The sequence below is a fragment of the Dermacentor andersoni genome, chromosome 7 (assembly GCF_023375885.2).
Source record: "Dermacentor andersoni chromosome 7, qqDerAnde1_hic_scaffold, whole genome shotgun sequence".
In the NCBI taxonomy this organism is placed as follows: Eukaryota; Metazoa; Arthropoda; class Arachnida; order Ixodida; family Ixodidae; genus Dermacentor; species Dermacentor andersoni.
The window spans coordinates 86,789,760-86,807,727 of NC_092820.1; positions in this window are offsets into that span (position 1 = coordinate 86,789,760).

The window sequence follows — 17,968 nt, forward strand, 5'->3', positions numbered from 1 at the left end:
GCTGATAGTATCACCGCTTCTATTTCCCTTTGCAGCTCCTCGTATTTGGGCTGCTCCACAGGGGTCCTATCTGTGCGTTAGCTACGCATAGCGGCGCTGCAACAAGAGTCAATCCAGTGGTTACAATGGCTTTTTAATGTAGCTAAGGCTCTGACGACACTTTTTAAGCCGCAAGCTGCAGTCGCCACAGGAGCTTCCGAAACAGTAATCTTCACCGCGAAACTTTAGTGGGGAGCGTTGCGTGCTTCGTATTGTTCTCAGGAGCGCCTTTGCCTCAAATATATGTGGTTCCGATGCTTGTTTTGCACGTGTTTTTTTCTTCAAAGTAATGCTTTTCTGTATGTTGTATACGTGATTCCAAATAACGCAGTCACATTTCATTTTACCTTTCTTAGCGTTTGAAGCATGTTTCGCCTCTGCCACGTGTAGGTCACCGTTTTGTCACTGCTTTGGCGATCAGTCGACATTCTTCCACGGACGACGACGTGAACAATGCCAACAAACTAAGGTTAGCAGCGTCGCTCTGAAAGGTCTACACGTGTCATTAAAAATGTGTCACCATATCTTCAGACGCTCAGAAAGGGATATTCTTCGAAGAGCACTTGAGCCTGCACGGAGGTCAATGTGAGCCGCCTAAAGGCGCTGCTGTGCATTATAAAAAACTATTCATTTTGGGAGAAATGGTGGCTGTGCACTGTGTAGCATCAGATGTCACATTGGGGCATTGATATTTTATGTGCTTATGTGGCGCTATCGTAGAATTCTGATAGCGCTCACGTAGACAGTGTAGTATCGCTGGTTCTTGCGATGGAGCAGAGAAGTTTCCAGGGGGGCGAGTGACGTTTATTGCCACATGTTCCTTGGTGCGTGGCTGGTCGCCGTTGCGGCGCCCGCCTTTTATTCGTTTCGCGTGCTTGCGCATTATCGACCTTTAGACAAGCTGCTGTGCCAGGCCGGACACAACACTTCTCCTCTATTATATTGGCATATATATCAAGCTAAACTCCAGCTTGATATCTATACGGTGGTCGACGCTCTCTATTCGGGTAGCGTCTTGCACCAGCCGCCTGCATTTCTTACGAAGCGATAGGGCCACTGGATCGATGGCTGGTTAAAACTCCAGGAACTCCTATCCGTACTGGGCAGATGCCTCGCAATCTAGATCTGTGGTCTGCAAGAGTAGCTGGTCTTTGTGAAGATGCCAGGTGAAACGAGCAAAGAGACAAAGGGGAAAAATCAAAGGGCGGGACTGCCCCACAAGAATACCAGGAACCGAATTTCGCCTTCCACGATAACTGCGAACCATCAAGCGGTCGCCAACTGTTATATCACGATCGCGACGAGGCCGAGCCACGGCTTGCTTGAACTGATTATACGCAACCCTTGCTCCCACCGCTGGCTCGACCGCATCGAGTCAATTTTGCAGCCTTCGTCCTAGGATTAAGTTAACTGGTGACTCATTTGCTGTGGCATCAGGCGAGTTGCGATTGGTACGGAAAAACTTGTGAAGCCTCAGATGTAATGTGTCCACTCCGTTATATTTATGAAGAGTGCCTTAATGTGTCTGAATAAAACGCTCTGCAAGCCCATTTCAGCGTGGTTGACAGGGTGCTGTAAGTACGTGACGACAGCCCAATTCTTTCACAAAGTTGAACTTTTCGAAACAGAACTGTAGGTTGTTATCAGTGACAATAGTTTCTGGGAAACTAAATTGCGCGAACAGCTCTCCCAATGTGTAAACTATAGCATCCGCCGTAGTCGACCGCATAACAAACCCTTCCGGCCACTTGGAGTGCGCGTCCACGACTATAAGACGCATAGCGTGCAAGAAGGGGCCAGCAAAATCTATATGTACATGCTGCCAAGCTTTGGTTGGCAAGACCAAGGAAGCGGGGGTGCTTTGCACGGCTAGCAACGTTGTTCTTGACAACTTACGCAGGCTTTCACACGACGCTTAAGGTGCGCCTCGATGAATGGCCAGCACCCGTAGCGGCGCTCTAGTTGCTTGCTGTGAACGATGGCTTCGTGCCCTTCGTGGAGTTCCTCCAGCATCAACTTGCGTAACTTTTCCGGCACGATCACTCACATCCCGTACATGACGCAGCCTTGGTTTACTGTGAGCTCACTGCGTCCGCTAAAGAAGTCTTCAAATCATTTTCACTCATAGATGAAGGCCACCGCTACGCTTACGAATTCTATCACATTACAACGCAATGGATCGCGAGCTGTCGTGGCTTGAAACTGACGTCAATTGCAACCGCAATGAATGAAAAGTGTCGTCTCTTTCTTGCGTTTCCTATTTCACAATTGACAGGGGGAGGCGCACACATAAATCAGCTCCAGCGTTCTCGCTTGATCTTTCGAAGTTAAGCGAATACCGGTTAGCTGAAATGGGGTAGCCCAGCACTATAGACGCGCTGCTGCGATGGTCGTAGTGTGGATAGTCGGGCCCAAGATTGTTTGAAGTTTATGGCAGCTGCCTAATGTGAACGAACGACCGTAAACGTAGAAATGAAACTTCTTGACTCCAAATAATTTTGCAAGAGCCTCTTTCTCAAGCTGGCTCTATTTCCTTTTGACATAGGTCAACGTGCGCGATACGAAAGCGATTGGCTTTGTGCTGCCATGAACTGAAACATGAGAAAGGACCACGCCTAAACTACAGTGCAATGCATCGCATGATAGCTGCAATGTTTTGCACGGGTCGTAATGTGCCAAAGTTGCCGGACAGGCTAGCAAGCGTTTTGTCTTGGTGAATGCTTCTAGGCAACACTCATCCCAGCAACACCGCGCGCTTTTTTTTTGTAGCAACATAAAAAAACGTTGCGCCAGTTTTGCGAGGTAAGGAAGGAGCTTGCCGTAAAAGTGGACGACTCACAAGAATGACTGCTGCTGCTGCCTGTTGTTAGGGGCTGGAGCCTAGAGAGGTGCATCAACCTTCTCCATCGTTTCCGAGACGCCTTAAATTCTGATTCTGTGTTTGAGGCAGGGAAGTTCTTGTTGGAAAGAGGAACACTTCTCATTCTTGACGTGGGCGCGTCTTACAAAAGTTGTTTTAACACAGCTTCCGCATTGACGAAATGCTCTTGGTAATTTTTACCATTCACCAAAATGCCGTCTAGGTAGCAGCAAGCTCCATGTAAGCCCTTCAGCATGGTGTCAACTATTGTTTAGAAAATCCCAGATGCGGAAGAAATCCCAAACCACGGTTCTGTATCACCGAACACTCCTTTCTGCGTATTCAACGTGAAGTATTGTTTTGGAGACTCCAACATGACTACTTGTTGATAGGCCCGGTTGAGACCAATCTTCGAGGAAAGCCTACTTCCCTACAAAGTTGTGAACAGATCGTCCACTTTCGGTAAAGGGTAGCGGTCAACATCAGGGCATGGGTTAACGATCGTCCTGTAGTCGCCACAAATCCGTGCGCTACCATTTTGTTTGATTACGGTTACCGCTGGAGTAGCGTATTCTGACGTCGAAGCCGGCGATATAATTCGCAGTTGCTTCCTTTTTACGCAATTGATCGTCAGAAGCTTTTTGCAATGCAAATGGAACATTCCTGGCATTTAGGAATGTCAGCTGCATATCACGTTTAAGGAAACGTTCTGCGTGCTCGTCCGTTATCGTGCTTGACTCTTCTTTGAAGGGGGCTCGATATTGCGCCAGCAATGCGTGAAGCCTCTCTTTAACGCTGATATGAGTAGTATTGTCTGAACTTGTAATGTTGTTCAGGTTCCGCATTTTCGCTCACTACAGCCAGACTGCGTGGAGCCAGTCCCGGCCCAGTAGATGTGGTCTCTTGTGGTTGACTATGTAGAGCGGTATACTTACAAAATTGACGCCGCACTTTGACCGAAGAGACGCCTTGGGGCTATGCCAGTGCTCCTGTGTAGGTACGAAGCCTAACTCTAGGAGGCTCCAGCAGAGCCGAATGAAAGAGCCGAAGGAACTACTTCGTTGACATGGCGGAAACAGCGCTCCCGTGTCTAGCTCCATGTTCATCAAAGCCCCCGTCGATGTTAATCTGTATGGTTAAAACGTCGATCTGAGCTGCCAACATAAGGTTTAGACTGAAGGTCAAAGCTTTCCGCGACACAACTGTGAAGTGTCTTCACATTCTTTTGCGCCAGCTTTGTCAAAGAAAATTCTCGCCACCACGTCGGCAGGCTCTCTTGATATGCCCTTCTTTCTTGCAATTGGAACAGGTTGCGTCTAGGAGGGGGCACACTTCACTCCTGTGTTTTGGCGAACCACAGCGAAAACAGCTTTTGCATGTTTTCAGCTACTCAGCTTACACCTTGAGGACATCGGCAACTAAGGCGCCACAGCCGCGTGTCTGAGTAGGTCTCTTCTTTGCGTCGACTTTACAAGACTGCGACAACGGCGACGACTCGCTGTCGTCGGTTATGTACAAATTACTAAAACAACCACGCATCATCTGCGTTTGCGTGGTTTCGTGGCAGAATGTAGCTATCCGCCCAGTCTAAGGGGAAAATGCAAAAAAAAAAACGAAAGTAATGGTAAGTGTAAAATATGCATGGGTAAAAAGTGTATCTCCGCCCATCTATATTCTGAGCTATTACACGAAATCGATCTTAATGAAAATTAAGCTGTAGCGTCATTTAAGACAAGGGACGAGTATCTGGCGATGAAATGGTATAAAGCATTTGACATTCAGCAGCGCCTATACTCCTCACATTCTAGAACCAGTGCGTCACAAACACAACCTGCGCTCTTTCCAGTTCGAGCAAGCCAACTGCAGCGAGAATCAGCGCATGTAGAGCTTAAACAAGTGCACCCCACCGTCAAGGCAGTCAGACAAGCGTTTCGTCCACATACCCGGCTCTTATCACTTGTCACTGTTGTCCCTGTGACTCCCAGCGAGCGCCAGCGTCCCCAGTGCGATCCAGTGTAAAAAAATACGCTGGATTCACTCTGGAAGGCACTGGAAGATGTCGGTTTTCGCAGTTGAGATATTGTAACGGAAATTGAGACTTTGCTTCCTAGAGTGATTAGGTCCTGAATATTAATTATAAGTGCGCCAACCATTCCTAAAGAAATAGACTGGTACCCTAGAAGAAATATTTTGCCGTTCCCATGAATTCATGTGGGGAGCTCACATGCTGAAGTATCCTTTAAGTGTGATAACTAACGCAAGAACTCATTGTTTCTCTTTTAGCAAGGTTGTTCACCTGGCTCTGTCGAGCTGATTTCATGGGAGGCATTTTTTTGTTTGTTTGTTCCCCTGATTTTTAGATGGTTACCTGATAGAAATAAAGTTAAAAATCGAGTGCTTTTTTATTTTCATTTGACACTACCAACTGTTCTGAATGCTAGACCTATTGTCATTTCCACTGTCTTGACGTCACGACAAAGAGCTAGCGCGGCTGACACTTCCTAGAAATGGGCCCTAGAAATTTTGCGGCTCATAAAAATATCTATAAAAGAATGGCACGCGTTTCACACCGAGCTAGTTCATAGACACAAGCGTTACAATAAATTATCTGAGGCATTATGTTCTTCGATACCATAATAATTCAGTAATTTAAAGGTCTTGAGCTGGCATTTACCGCAAGAAAGATATTTTTATATCAGAACGCATTTGGGACGCGCTAAACGAACGCGAATAAAAGGCATAAAGTGGCAGCGCGAGGATTAATGCTTGCGCTCGTACGTCTGTGTGCAGCCAGCGGTCGTGGGGTTGGAGATCCCGCTGTTCACTGAATGTGAGTGTTGTTTAGACCATACTGATTCTCTCACGGCAGCCTTTCTTAGATAACCTAAATATTGTAATTTAAAAGGAGAACTCAAAGTGGCGGACAATATCTGCAAGAGAAGTCGAAATGCCTAGTCCCCTAGTTAACCAAAAATGACTGAATATGTCTTTAACTAATTATTTGCGGGTACACATTTCAAGTGTGAATTGTAGCCGAAGAGTTGGTAACGCATATCCACATGCTACTACTTTTATGGATCGTACGGGTTTGGAGATACGTGCCATGGGACTTCTGCAAAATTTATTATTCCTTCTTTTACTAGTTTAACGAACACAATATCTATGAATTCTAGCTCTAGAGTAACTTGAGGGCCGACGTATATTGTTGCAGAGTTTCGGAAACAAGATATTGAAACACGCATGGTCCTTGGAAGTCATTTGGCGCTGATGTAGCTTGCCAAGTCACCTGCTTCAATTGGTAAAGGAAATGTGTGCTATGAGACATGCAAGTAAATAGTTCTTTAGTACAATAATTGTTAGTTACTGATGATTATCCTTCAACTTGTCCATCAAGAAATGTCGGCCCCTTAAGTATTTTAGCTGAGTAACTATCGTACAATGCTATCCTCCGCACGTGACTTTTAGTATTCCAATATGGTGAAAAACGGTATATAACTAGCTGGGCCATATGTAAGCGTACGGCAAGGAGCAGCTAAGTGACGTGTTACGCGACCACGAACACGTACCAATAACGATGTATATTTCGGTTTATGTACTTTCAAGTAGTTAGAATGCCATTACGAGTGGTTATAGACCTCTTCATTGGGTGAGGACGAAATGCTCTTAATTTAATTATCAATTTTGCTCGCGTCGCGAGAACCTCGTCCAAGAAAGAAGAAAGTCGCTCAATGTATGAAGATAAAAATTTGAACTGTTCTCGAAGCAAATAGCGCAGCTTATTCCACAGCAGAGTGGTGCTCGCTCTTGGTTGATTGCCTTCTTTGGTCTAATAGCTTAGATATACTGTGATAATTGTGCTGTAAGATTACTTTCTTATGATACATTTTCGGAATACACAACTGTTGTGCGATGATTATTGTAGGCACAAACGTGCGCGCACAGATCGCGTTGGGCGCTCTTTCCGCCTCAACGCCATCAGAAACTCGGCAATTCCGACTTAAATCTCTGCAGTACGTCTCATAGAGTTTCCCGCTTAGAAGACGCCACGTCCTCCTGCACAGACAGTGCGAGCACGAGCACAGTAACCAACAACATCCACCGAGTGTACACGTGGCATACAACACGGAGCTCTCGTTCAAGCCAGCGTGCAGACTATGGATACATGGCGCCACTGCCTACGCCATTCATGGGGCCCATGACACCTATCCGTGCATGACTATAAAAGTTGCGCCTCGAAATCCCAGTCGTCACTGCAACCTCAAGAAGGAGCCAAGCTACTTTTGATACGTGTGAAAAATATACTTATTTCTTGGATGGATCCACTCGAAAGTCACAACTAATTACCCCAACCAGACAGGCAATTCGGTGACAACGTTCAGCTTCAATACAGAAAATTTATTTTGTTTCGTTGAGGACTACATCGTTTGAGGCGCACTACGTCTGCTGTTCGATAACTACCACAAACTCCAAAAAGTTGCTCGGTCACGGTCAGCTAACCTCTAAACCGACCATTTTTCAGCACGCCACGAAGTTTACATTTCAGCGGTAAATGTCTTCATTTATCAAAATTTAGGGCACTAAAGCACCACAGGCACGCACGATCGGAATCAGTGAGTTTGTCATGCAGAGTGGGTTCGGTGCAGCACATGACTATGTCAGTGGCTGAATATGATGACGTAAGAAACAGTTCCGTCGGATGCACCTCGCTTCTGCCAAATTGAGCAAGAACTAACGACACATTGCCGGCCATTATGTCAGACTTAATTACAGAAACATGCGATTTTCTCTTTATACAACAGGATTCGTAAGGTGCCATATTAAAGCCGTATTGCCTTTTGCCGCTTTTACAATGGTATTAAAATTGCTCATGACATTTTTTCTGGTAACCCTTCAGTGTATACATCTTGCCCGGTTAATGCTAAGTATTGATCTCACTGATTTCATCCCGCGGCCGTGTTTACGGCCCACTCAATTTTTGCGACGTTATTATTTCGAATATAGTTTGCTTTCATCTTATTTTGTAGCTTTCACAGTTCAGCAAACTTTATCTGATCTCTCGATTAAAACAGTTTCATGCTTTGTCATTTCTTTATTAGCCACTTCATTAGTTGCGGGAACTTACAGGATCCCTTGGTACCCTACCTCCAACTTCAATCGAAACTTCTAAAATAGCGTATATAGGGCTTTATTATTTACCTTTACGTTATCGTCATCTTCCGTTTCAATAGCTGCGAATCTTTTGCGAACACCAACCTGAATTTCGCTGCTGTTTACCTTAGTGAGTGTAGGTTGGCCAGTTTCTACTAGAATAATTTTGGTGCTTCTCTCTTCAAATTGAGAGTAATCTTAAATGTCACTCACTCACCCTTACTTCACTTTACAACACTTCGGAGTTCTACATCCTTAACTATGCTTGCATCACCAGAGAACGTGAAATCAGTTTAATTTCTTGTTTCCCTGATGGGGTTTTTCCCGGTTCACCTCCCGTTACGGCGTTTCCTGAATAATGTATTCCTTTTTCGGTGTCCAATCTTTCCCGCAAATTTTCCAATATCCCCACTCTAATATTACTACAATCGATGTCGTAGTCGCCAATAGTTACTTTCCCAGCCTGCCTTTCCCCCTCTTTTTGCATTGGATTTACCGATGACAATTGCTTGTTGAGTTGGTGCCTTTGTAATTGCCAATTCACCGCTTTTATTAAACTATTGTATTTCTTCATCATCATAAGAACAGAGGCCTTTCGGTCATGACGTGGGAGCGGCCCGCTTCAGCCTAGAAAACTAGCGCGACCTGGAGGTCTTGCATAAAGCTTTTGGTACCATACCACACCATGACGGCAGATTTGAGCATATATAGGCAACTTATGTAATGTATATGTACTAATTAGCTTAATTGTAAAGGCTGTACCATCTCATTAGTGTTTTAGTTTCATCAATGTTTCCCATTATATATTAATAAATCAGAAATACTACCCGTTTTTCTTCCTTCTTGGAAGACCTCTGTAGCAGATAATTTAGCCGCAAATCTGCACCTTGAAAGCCTCACCAGTTCTTCTAACATCACTAAGGCGAATATTATCTCAGGCAATGCTTGACAATTCCTTAAAGAGCCCTGCTAAGTCAGGCTGAATCGAGCATGTTAGCCTGTAAAATGTTGCCAGATACAATTTCCAGATGCACCTCTAGTAAACAACAAGCTTCCATTTTATTTGTGGCATGTATCCAGACATCTATGCGTCAAAGAATATGCTCTTGAAAGTGTGTACATTGAGGTAAATAGATGTACCTTTCTTTATTTCGCTGCGTTGATGATATTAAAGGCGCGCATATTTACGCCAATGTTAATTTGTGTGTGGGAGTGAGTGTTTCAATACTTTAAATGCAGCAGCTGCTCCCTGTGAAATACAATGTGTATTCAAGTTGTCACGCAGCCACGACGAGAACAAGGAAAAAGTCCACATTATGAAATTCATATGGATGGGGAAATGATGAGATGTAGAGCCTTGTTTCACGCAGAAGCAGCCAGCTTGGCAGCAGCCATGTGGGCCAATAAAGTAATTTATATTCCACCTAAGCAACGAAGGTACATGCAACAGGTTCGGTAATATAATCACGCCACTTTACTATAAAGACAAGGCTGTTACACTAGAATTGTTCGTATAAAAAAGTTTGAGTCATATTTTTGGTTGACACGATGTCAGCGAAAAGTAATTGCGAATCGCGATGCACACTTACAAAACAAACGGTTTGTGAATGTAGCCTGCAAATTAAAGGGCTGTGTTATCAACGTATGTTTATAGGAACGCGTTTTGTGGTCCTGATAATCGTAATAATGTTATAACATTACGGTCACTCAGACATACCATGTATGTAATATTTTATGCCAGAAACCCCGGATAAGCACCGCCGTTTCGCCATGTACACTTTGTGGGAGATCGCACGAATATGGATGAGACATCGAAGCTATCAAAACATTTTACGCGGCAAGTGACATGCACAAAACGCAAGGGACACCTAGCAGAGCAGACACAGTGGGATGTCACGTTTGTGTTAATTTAGGCGTGATCGAACAAACACGTTTTTAACAAAACATTGAAGCATTCAACAAATTTATGATACGATTGTCTGTGGATACACTTCTACCGAGAAATGGTTTTTACCAACCACGCTACCACCCGTATGGCGGTTCTCGGCACTCTGACCATGGAGAGCGTCCTCGGTGTAGAAAAAGCGCTGAGGGGCTTCACCTCTTGTCTTCGCTAAGAAGAAGTTGTCCTTGTGCTTGCTTGCTTTGTGGTGATGCCGCCAGAGGGTAGACGTTATAAGCATGGCTGCTCGGCGAAAACTCAGAATGTGCGGCTTCCAAATGCGCCGGAAGCGGCATAGCTGGCCCAATAGATATGCCAATGCTATATAAGATATGCTATATGCCAATGTAGCATTGTGGATAACTCTGCGTGCTCGCCACAGTTTGTGTGCTAGCGCTGAAATGAAAGAGTCCCTTCAACAAAAAAACAAGCTAGCAACTGCCAAATAAATTATGTTGGCGAAATGGGTAGCGCAGAATTACTTTGACGATCCGTATCTCACAAAACACAATTCATGTCCACCGTGTGTGGTGAAATGGAATCCGCCGAGTTGCTTTTGCGCATAACATAAGCGATGAGTTTTATTTGTGCTCTAAGCAATCTTTAACACAGCAACCAAGAACTCAACCACGAGATCGCACGTGGTCTCATCGATCATTTGCAGGTGCGCTTGCATGTTTTCATTTATGTCCCCGTAATTTGATCTTGCTGCAGGTTGTGTCACCTGTGGGTATCAAATTTTCTGGATGTGCGTTTTCTTTTTTTGCTGTGTGCCATTCAGTCGTTTTACTTGGATTCATAAAGGATATTTTGGGGCCATTGTTATGCTCTTTCTCATACGCGGGAAACGGAACTGAAGCTGGTGTCTTCCATTGTGCCGGTCGATTGCACAATAGTATCTCTTGACAATGTATTTGGTGCGCTGGAATCAGCGTCACTGTGAATATGAGGATGGCTCCAGAAATTTTTGAGGACATTGCGCAAATCATACAGCAGTACAGATGCCACAGCGTAGTGGATCTGTACAACTTCACTTTCCAATTTTAATTATACTAAGTCATCACTTTTCTTTTCTGCCCGTCCACGTCAGAGTGAATAAGCATTCCAGAACAAAGTACAATACGGGCCGACTTATCTGCCTTTCTGCAAGAAAATGCCTATCTATCGCGATCATTTTTACTCTTTTCGCACTGACCTTTGTTTTGGAAAATCACCAAGGTATTCGTAATTTCTTATGACAGATTCATTGTGAAGCGCTTTCAAAAATGTAGTATTAGCAGGTCTTTCTTTTTCTGTTCTTAGGTGTTGCAGGCAATTATTTTTTCTTGTTCACGAGATTTAAGTATGCCAGGCGGCGATAACAGGTAGTGTGAAGTGGGATATATATTGGGAATGAAATGAAGGGTCCTGTGGTTCTCTTCTACGCTGCACATTGTTATGAACACGCAAGGACAGCGCGCTGCTGGCAAATGGTTTTTCTAAAGCCCCATGGGTGCGACAATGACCACCAGGAACTCGTGTTTATATGAGCTAAAGAAACGCCCCAAAACATCATAGTCAGACATTGATAATGAGGGCCGTCGTCGCTACATTCACGTTACTCCGCTAGCCGCTTCATAAGCGTTGGGGACACATACTTTTGCTTCTGTGCCAACTGCGCAATGAAAAGTGGTATTTATGGGAAGGTGGTGCAATTTTGTTAGGCAGAATTTGCAACAAAACGTTGCAAGGATTGCCAGTAGGTTACTACACTGAGCATATCTTGATTGTAGAAATACGCAGCTTTGATACAGAAAGGTAAAAATAACATCGAGGTAATGAATGAAACGGTAACTAGGCTGATTTCAGAATCAGCACTGAAGTGGCAGATGAGGCGCCAAGGCAACTAATAGGTACGCTCTCCGAAGTAGCAACTTACCTAGTAAAGAATCTACAACGCATGAAAGTGTCGCACTTAATAGATCAGACAGAATCCACACAACTGTAAAAACCGATAAACAAGAAGAAAGAGGATATTTGAAGTTACAGCGCGGGAAAGATGGAGGAGCAGTAAAAGGCGGACGCAGTATGAAAACAGGTAAAAAAAGTCTTGGCATAGGACAAAGCAAGATGTGCGTGGTGAAATATAAGCAGGGTAAGGTAATCAGCAATTTCGATGATATATTAAAAGCAAGGGAAGAATTCTTTAATGACCTTCGCAGTACCCAGAGCAGCCAAACTACCTTCATTCGAAGTAGCAATGAACAGGATGCAGAAATGATTTCAATACCTGGCGATGAAGTTAGAAAACCTTACAAAGGCGTGACCCGGGGAAAAGTAGCATTAGCAGATAGAGTAACAGTCAGCTTCATCAAAAAATGAAGGAAATATTCTGCTTCAAAGCTTGCGCCCCCTCATACGCGATGCCTTACGACTTCAAGTGTACCAGAGAACAGTCAGAAAGCCAACATTATACTAATCCATAAGAAGGGAGTGCTTAAAGAATGTAAAAATCATACGCCGACTAGCTTCATTTCACTATTGCACCAAATATTTACCAAGATAAGTTCCACTAGACTCAGGACAACACTTGACTTCAATCAACTAAGGGAAGAAGCTCCATGGCTTCAGGATGTAATCATATACAGTGGATCCTATCCACGTAATTATTGAGACAATCGAGAAACCTGCAGAGTACATATAATTTCCCTGTATGGCTCTAATAGATTATAAAAACGTATTTATATCATTAGAGATACCAGGAGTCATAGAGGCATTGCGGAATCAAGGACAGCAGAAGGCGTACATGATAATCTTGTGAAATATCTGGATAGATTCTACAGCTAGCTTGGTTCCCCAGAAAAAGAAATTGAAACTTATCCATAAAGAAAGGGGTCTGCAAGGGGACAGAATTTCTCCAATGATATGCACCACCCACTTGAAATAAGTATTCAGGAAGTAGACTGAAAGGCTTAGGAGTGAGGATCGAATACCAATATCTCAGCAAGTTTTTATCTGCAGGTGACATTGTCCTGCTCTGAAGCACTTAGGACATATTACAAGTGATTGAGGACCTTAACCAAGAAATTGTAAAAGTCGGGTTGAAGATGCACATGCAGAAGACAATGATAATGTTTAATAGTCTGGCCAGCAAATAACAGTTCAGGATCGGAAGTCAGCCTATAGAGTCCGTCTAGAAGTACGGTCGCCTACGTCCAGTACTCATATCATGAAAAGGAAATTTACAGAACAATTAAAATGCACTGGACTGCATACGGCAGACATCTCCAGGCCCTGACTGGAAGCTTAACACTATCAATGAAAAGGTGTAAAATCAATTATTTCTACTGGGCCTGACATATTGCGCAGAAATATGGATTTTAACAAATAAGCTCGAGAACAAGGGCCGCGCAAAGAGCGATGGAAGGAAGAATGTAAGGCGTAACCTTAAGAAAAAGAAAAAGAGCGGTGTGGACCAGAGCATAAACGGGAAAAGCCGATACCATAATTGACATTAAGGGAAAAAATGATGCTAACCATACCATGAAATGCGTAGAATAGATAGCGGGAGGGTTATTAAAGCTGCAGAATGGCTGCCAAGAAAACGGAGGCGCAGTATTGGAATGCAGGAAACTAGGTGTCGTGATAAAATTAGGAAAGTTGCTTGGGTAAGTACGGGTCAGCTAGCGTGAGACAGAGATAATTAGAGAGCGTAGGGAGAAGCCTTCATTCTCCTGTGAGCACAAAAATAGGCTGGTCATGATGAAGACGATACTGTGAAGAAAACATCGCGAAGAATTAAGTTTGATGCTTGTGATATATTGAAGCATATTTACTTTTGCAGGGAAAGAATATTGATTGGTATTTTCTTTTTGGTTTATCACAGTGATCAAGATCAGGTGAAAGCACTGCATCTATTCCAGTGTTGCTCTGCCACTAACGGGGAAAGGGAGAGGAGAAAGGGACCATGAAGTGCTCAATCCCTGCCGTGTTTTCTGTTGGGCCTCCGCCATCATGTAAAGTATTACTTGATGTGAATAATCTTTTCGGTTAAAAGACATTAGATGCTTCCTTTCCACACTGAATTTTGTATCTTAACGTTAGACCTCAAGTCATTGACAATATTGGGACGTCAAAGATATAATGGACTGGTTGCTTTCATCATGAATCGATAATTATCTATGATAATCACGGTTACAGAAAAAAATATGATTTGTATTTTTTGCATGCATTTCTTCTTGCTGCGCTCGGTGCAGCAACTGCAGCTGAAAACCCAAGTGCGCAGTCGTATCGTGAGGCTCTAAAGACTATCTCCTGGCTATTGAAAATGTAGCAGATTCATAAAAAAGATCTGATAAATAAATAATTTGCAGTGCTAATGTCACTTGGCGTTATTTTTCAACAGCAAACATTGCTTGATGTTTCTAAAAGCCAAAAAAGAAAATACCTCTACGATGACATTTTACGTTTTGAGAATGCACGTTTAGGATACGTTATGTGTACGAACGCAAAACTGCTGGGAAATACGATGTAATCATCGGTATAACTGACAAACAAGTCGCATAAATGCTCTTCTTTCTTAGAAGGAAGGGCGAACGTTGCAGTACGTAATTGGACGTGGATAGGTATAGGATGGTAACATAATAATATTAAGGTGCATTTTGCGAACCCAGATCGTGCCGGCGATGCCGACACTGCTTTTGGTAAACATTTCCCCTTGGCTCACCGTTTACACTGCCGGACGATTGCCTTATTGGGAATTCCAACGAAAGAGCCTTTTCTGAAATTGCGAATTTCAGTGCATCCTTGTGCTACCCCCTTTGGCCGTAAAAACATTACCCAAAAGTCTGCGAAAAATCTGTATACGCAGCTATTGGCGTTGGGCAATTTTTAGAGATATTCTCACGTAATAGAGACGGTGATGAACACACTCAAAGAAAACTGTCGATGATGCAGCTAAATTTTTATAGGGTGAGCCTATGGCCACAAAGAGAAGCTACACTCAACGCACAACGGTAGAGTCGAATACAGTACGCGACCGTCGAAATCTGATCAGTGGGTGAAGCGCATCGGCTGTTAAAAATCGCTCATCGAAGGTTCTAGTGGAATCGCTGGTAGCCGCGTGATATCCAGAAACCACTGCAAAATTTGTTTCGCACGTGCAATCTCATTACACAAGGTTCAGCGAGGACATACACAACAAACAGGGTCAACGATAACATTCGGGTAAATTCTAAATGTTTCATGTAAGTGTTTCGCTGGGCAATAACAGTTAACGTTTGTTAGCTGGTGAAAAAGGGGTCACCAGGAAACGTTAAACAGGCGCGCCTTTCATGACATTTGCCTCTGATTCAACGCGCTCCAGCTCCTTGTCATCTTAAGAATTTCTGAAGGAAAGGTGAACAGCCTCATTCCGAGCAGAGCCCATGATAGAAACAAAGGGCGAGGCAACTGCTGCTGCTATAAAGATGCTGCTATAAAGGTATAACTAATTTCCCGGTATTGCCCGTCAGCAAAGCAGAAAGCTTTTTAGGCGCTTATCTCGTGCCATGCTTTACGGGCGTTTTCAACCGGGCTGGGGCATCTCCTTGGCTTGAAAATCTGGTGTACAGCGGCCTCCTCATTACCACTGCCTGAACATCACAAGTACTGCTCCTGCCTCTATCTCTAGCGTTCGCACCCACTTTTTAAATATAGAAGGTTATGCCACCCCAAATGCTGAGAAAATTTGGTAGTCGTTATCCGACAAGCAAGATGTATCGTTTCTCATTAGTGTTGAAAAAAAATAAAATATTCGGCACCGTATAGAAAACACTCACTTATAATAGACAATTGCTGATTTTAGCACAATAATTCGTCGCTGAAATAATATAAGTTTGCAAGATATAAATATTTATTAAACTAGAAGGAACGTTTGTAAAAACTAAATTCATTTGGTGACTTGAAAATAAAACTGCAAATTCCTGGTGTTGCTAGGACTTGTTCGACAGTGACTAGGAACAGTTGAAATATAGAAATTAGTATTTTCGATACTAAAGAGACTAAAAACTTCGCATCTTTATTTGAGCTGTTGTGAGAGACCCAATTACCGATCGCCCCGGCATTCCATTTGGCTTCCTTTTCCATACAATCAGGCTAGGCACCAACTCACATGGTTGACCAAGCTCGCACCAGAAGACGAAAGAGGCGCGACATATGAGCTTACCCTGCTGGAAGCAAACGACAATTGTCTCCTAAATAGTGAAATAAAAAATAAATTATGGAGTTTTACGTGCGAAAAGCCTAGTTTTACGTGATTATGAGGCACGCCGTAGTGGAGGACTCCACAAATTTTGACCACCTGGGGTTCTTTAATGTGCACCTAAATAACTACACGGTTGTTTTCACATTTCGCCCCCATCGAAATGCGGCCGCTGTGGCCAAGATTTAATGTCACGACCTCGTGATCAGCAGCCCAACACCATAGCCACTCACGGTGGGTAGCGGTCTCTTAAAACGCCATTTAGGTGCACACGCTCATGATCGGCGTTGTTTGTTGGACGCGAGAGCGACTGCGTTTTCAGGGTCATTGCACAGTGTAGTAAAGAGGTAATCTGAATGCTAGTCCACTAGGAAGAGACCGTGATAGCAAGGTGTTGCCTTTTGGAGGATTGATCGCAGATAATCATTACATAGACTTCTGTGTGCGGAAGTTGGTGAATGACGGAATATCTGCATGAAAGTCGGCAGAATCTGGTCGAAATAAGCTTGATTAGTAACAGGTCGCATGGGACAGGCGGTGATGAGGTCAAGGGCCAAGGGGAGTGTGTAGCCGTAAACTGTGCAGTCTAATGAGCTATGGTTGTAGGGTAGAGAAAAGGCCAAACAGCCCCATTCGCTGTTGTGAAACGCAATTGGCAGCTTGATGCTAAGCACTTTCATAAGCTGGTGCATCCTCTCGACGATGTCGTTCGACGCCAGGTGATAAGCAGTCTTGCGAGAACGCACACAACCCGGAATAGATGATAAGGCGCATACGCACCAGTGCAAAAACGCGCGCGGCCCGTCACCGGCGCCAGCACGCAGCTGCAGCAGAGCACGAAGCTGGAGCAGAGAACGCAGCGCAACCAACTGGTGGAGAGCCACTGCGGCTAGTCGCGTGATACGATGAAAATCACGCCTCCTCTCTTACTCTTAGTGTAGGTGCGAGTTGTCGTACGCTTCTTACTTCGCTGGCTGAGAGATCTGCCTTGTGTTTAGGTTCTTCGTCGTTCGTTTTTAATGCGAGTTGTGTCTTTGAGGATAAAGATGTCCCTGCAACTGATTAAAATCATCTTGGCATGCTAGCTTCTGTCGCCGCTTCGCCGCGTTCAAAAGACAAGCAGAACGAGGAACAGGCTGTCAACTCCGCGTTCTTGTATCAGGGTACGTCTTGTCTTACACAACATCCTATGGCGCACCATCGCCGAAAACCTTCTCATCGGGACATGTCGATGTCATCATTGTAAAAAACGCTTCGAAACCATGAAATCAAAAGTGGCGCGGGAGAGAACAAACGAAGAAAACCAAAACGAGCGCGAGAATGGGCTCACACGAGCAGATTATTGTACGAAACGAACGCTGCGGCTAACACTAATTACAAGTACGAATCGAACAGTCAGCTGAGTCCGCATGAAACCAGTTCACCAGCGGACGTCACTCAAGGGGCCACTGGGGTCACTCTCATTGGTCTCCGGCGTTTGCGTCTGGCTTGGCGCCGAGGAAAGCCGCGAGAAATTGGTCCCGGACCGTTCCCTCCCGCGGCAGGGAAAAGCTGCTGCGAGGCTGCTTTCATGGCGCACTAATCGTCGCCTGTGGCGCGCAGCACATATGTTCCTGCTACTGTGTGTGCGCAATTAGAGATGTAAAAAGTGCGGACTCCGAATTTCAGCCGTGGTTAGTCGTCACCGTCGGCGCAACACCATACCGACCGATCCAGGTGGATAGGACTCTTTGGAGTGCGTACACCGTGATGTCAGGCG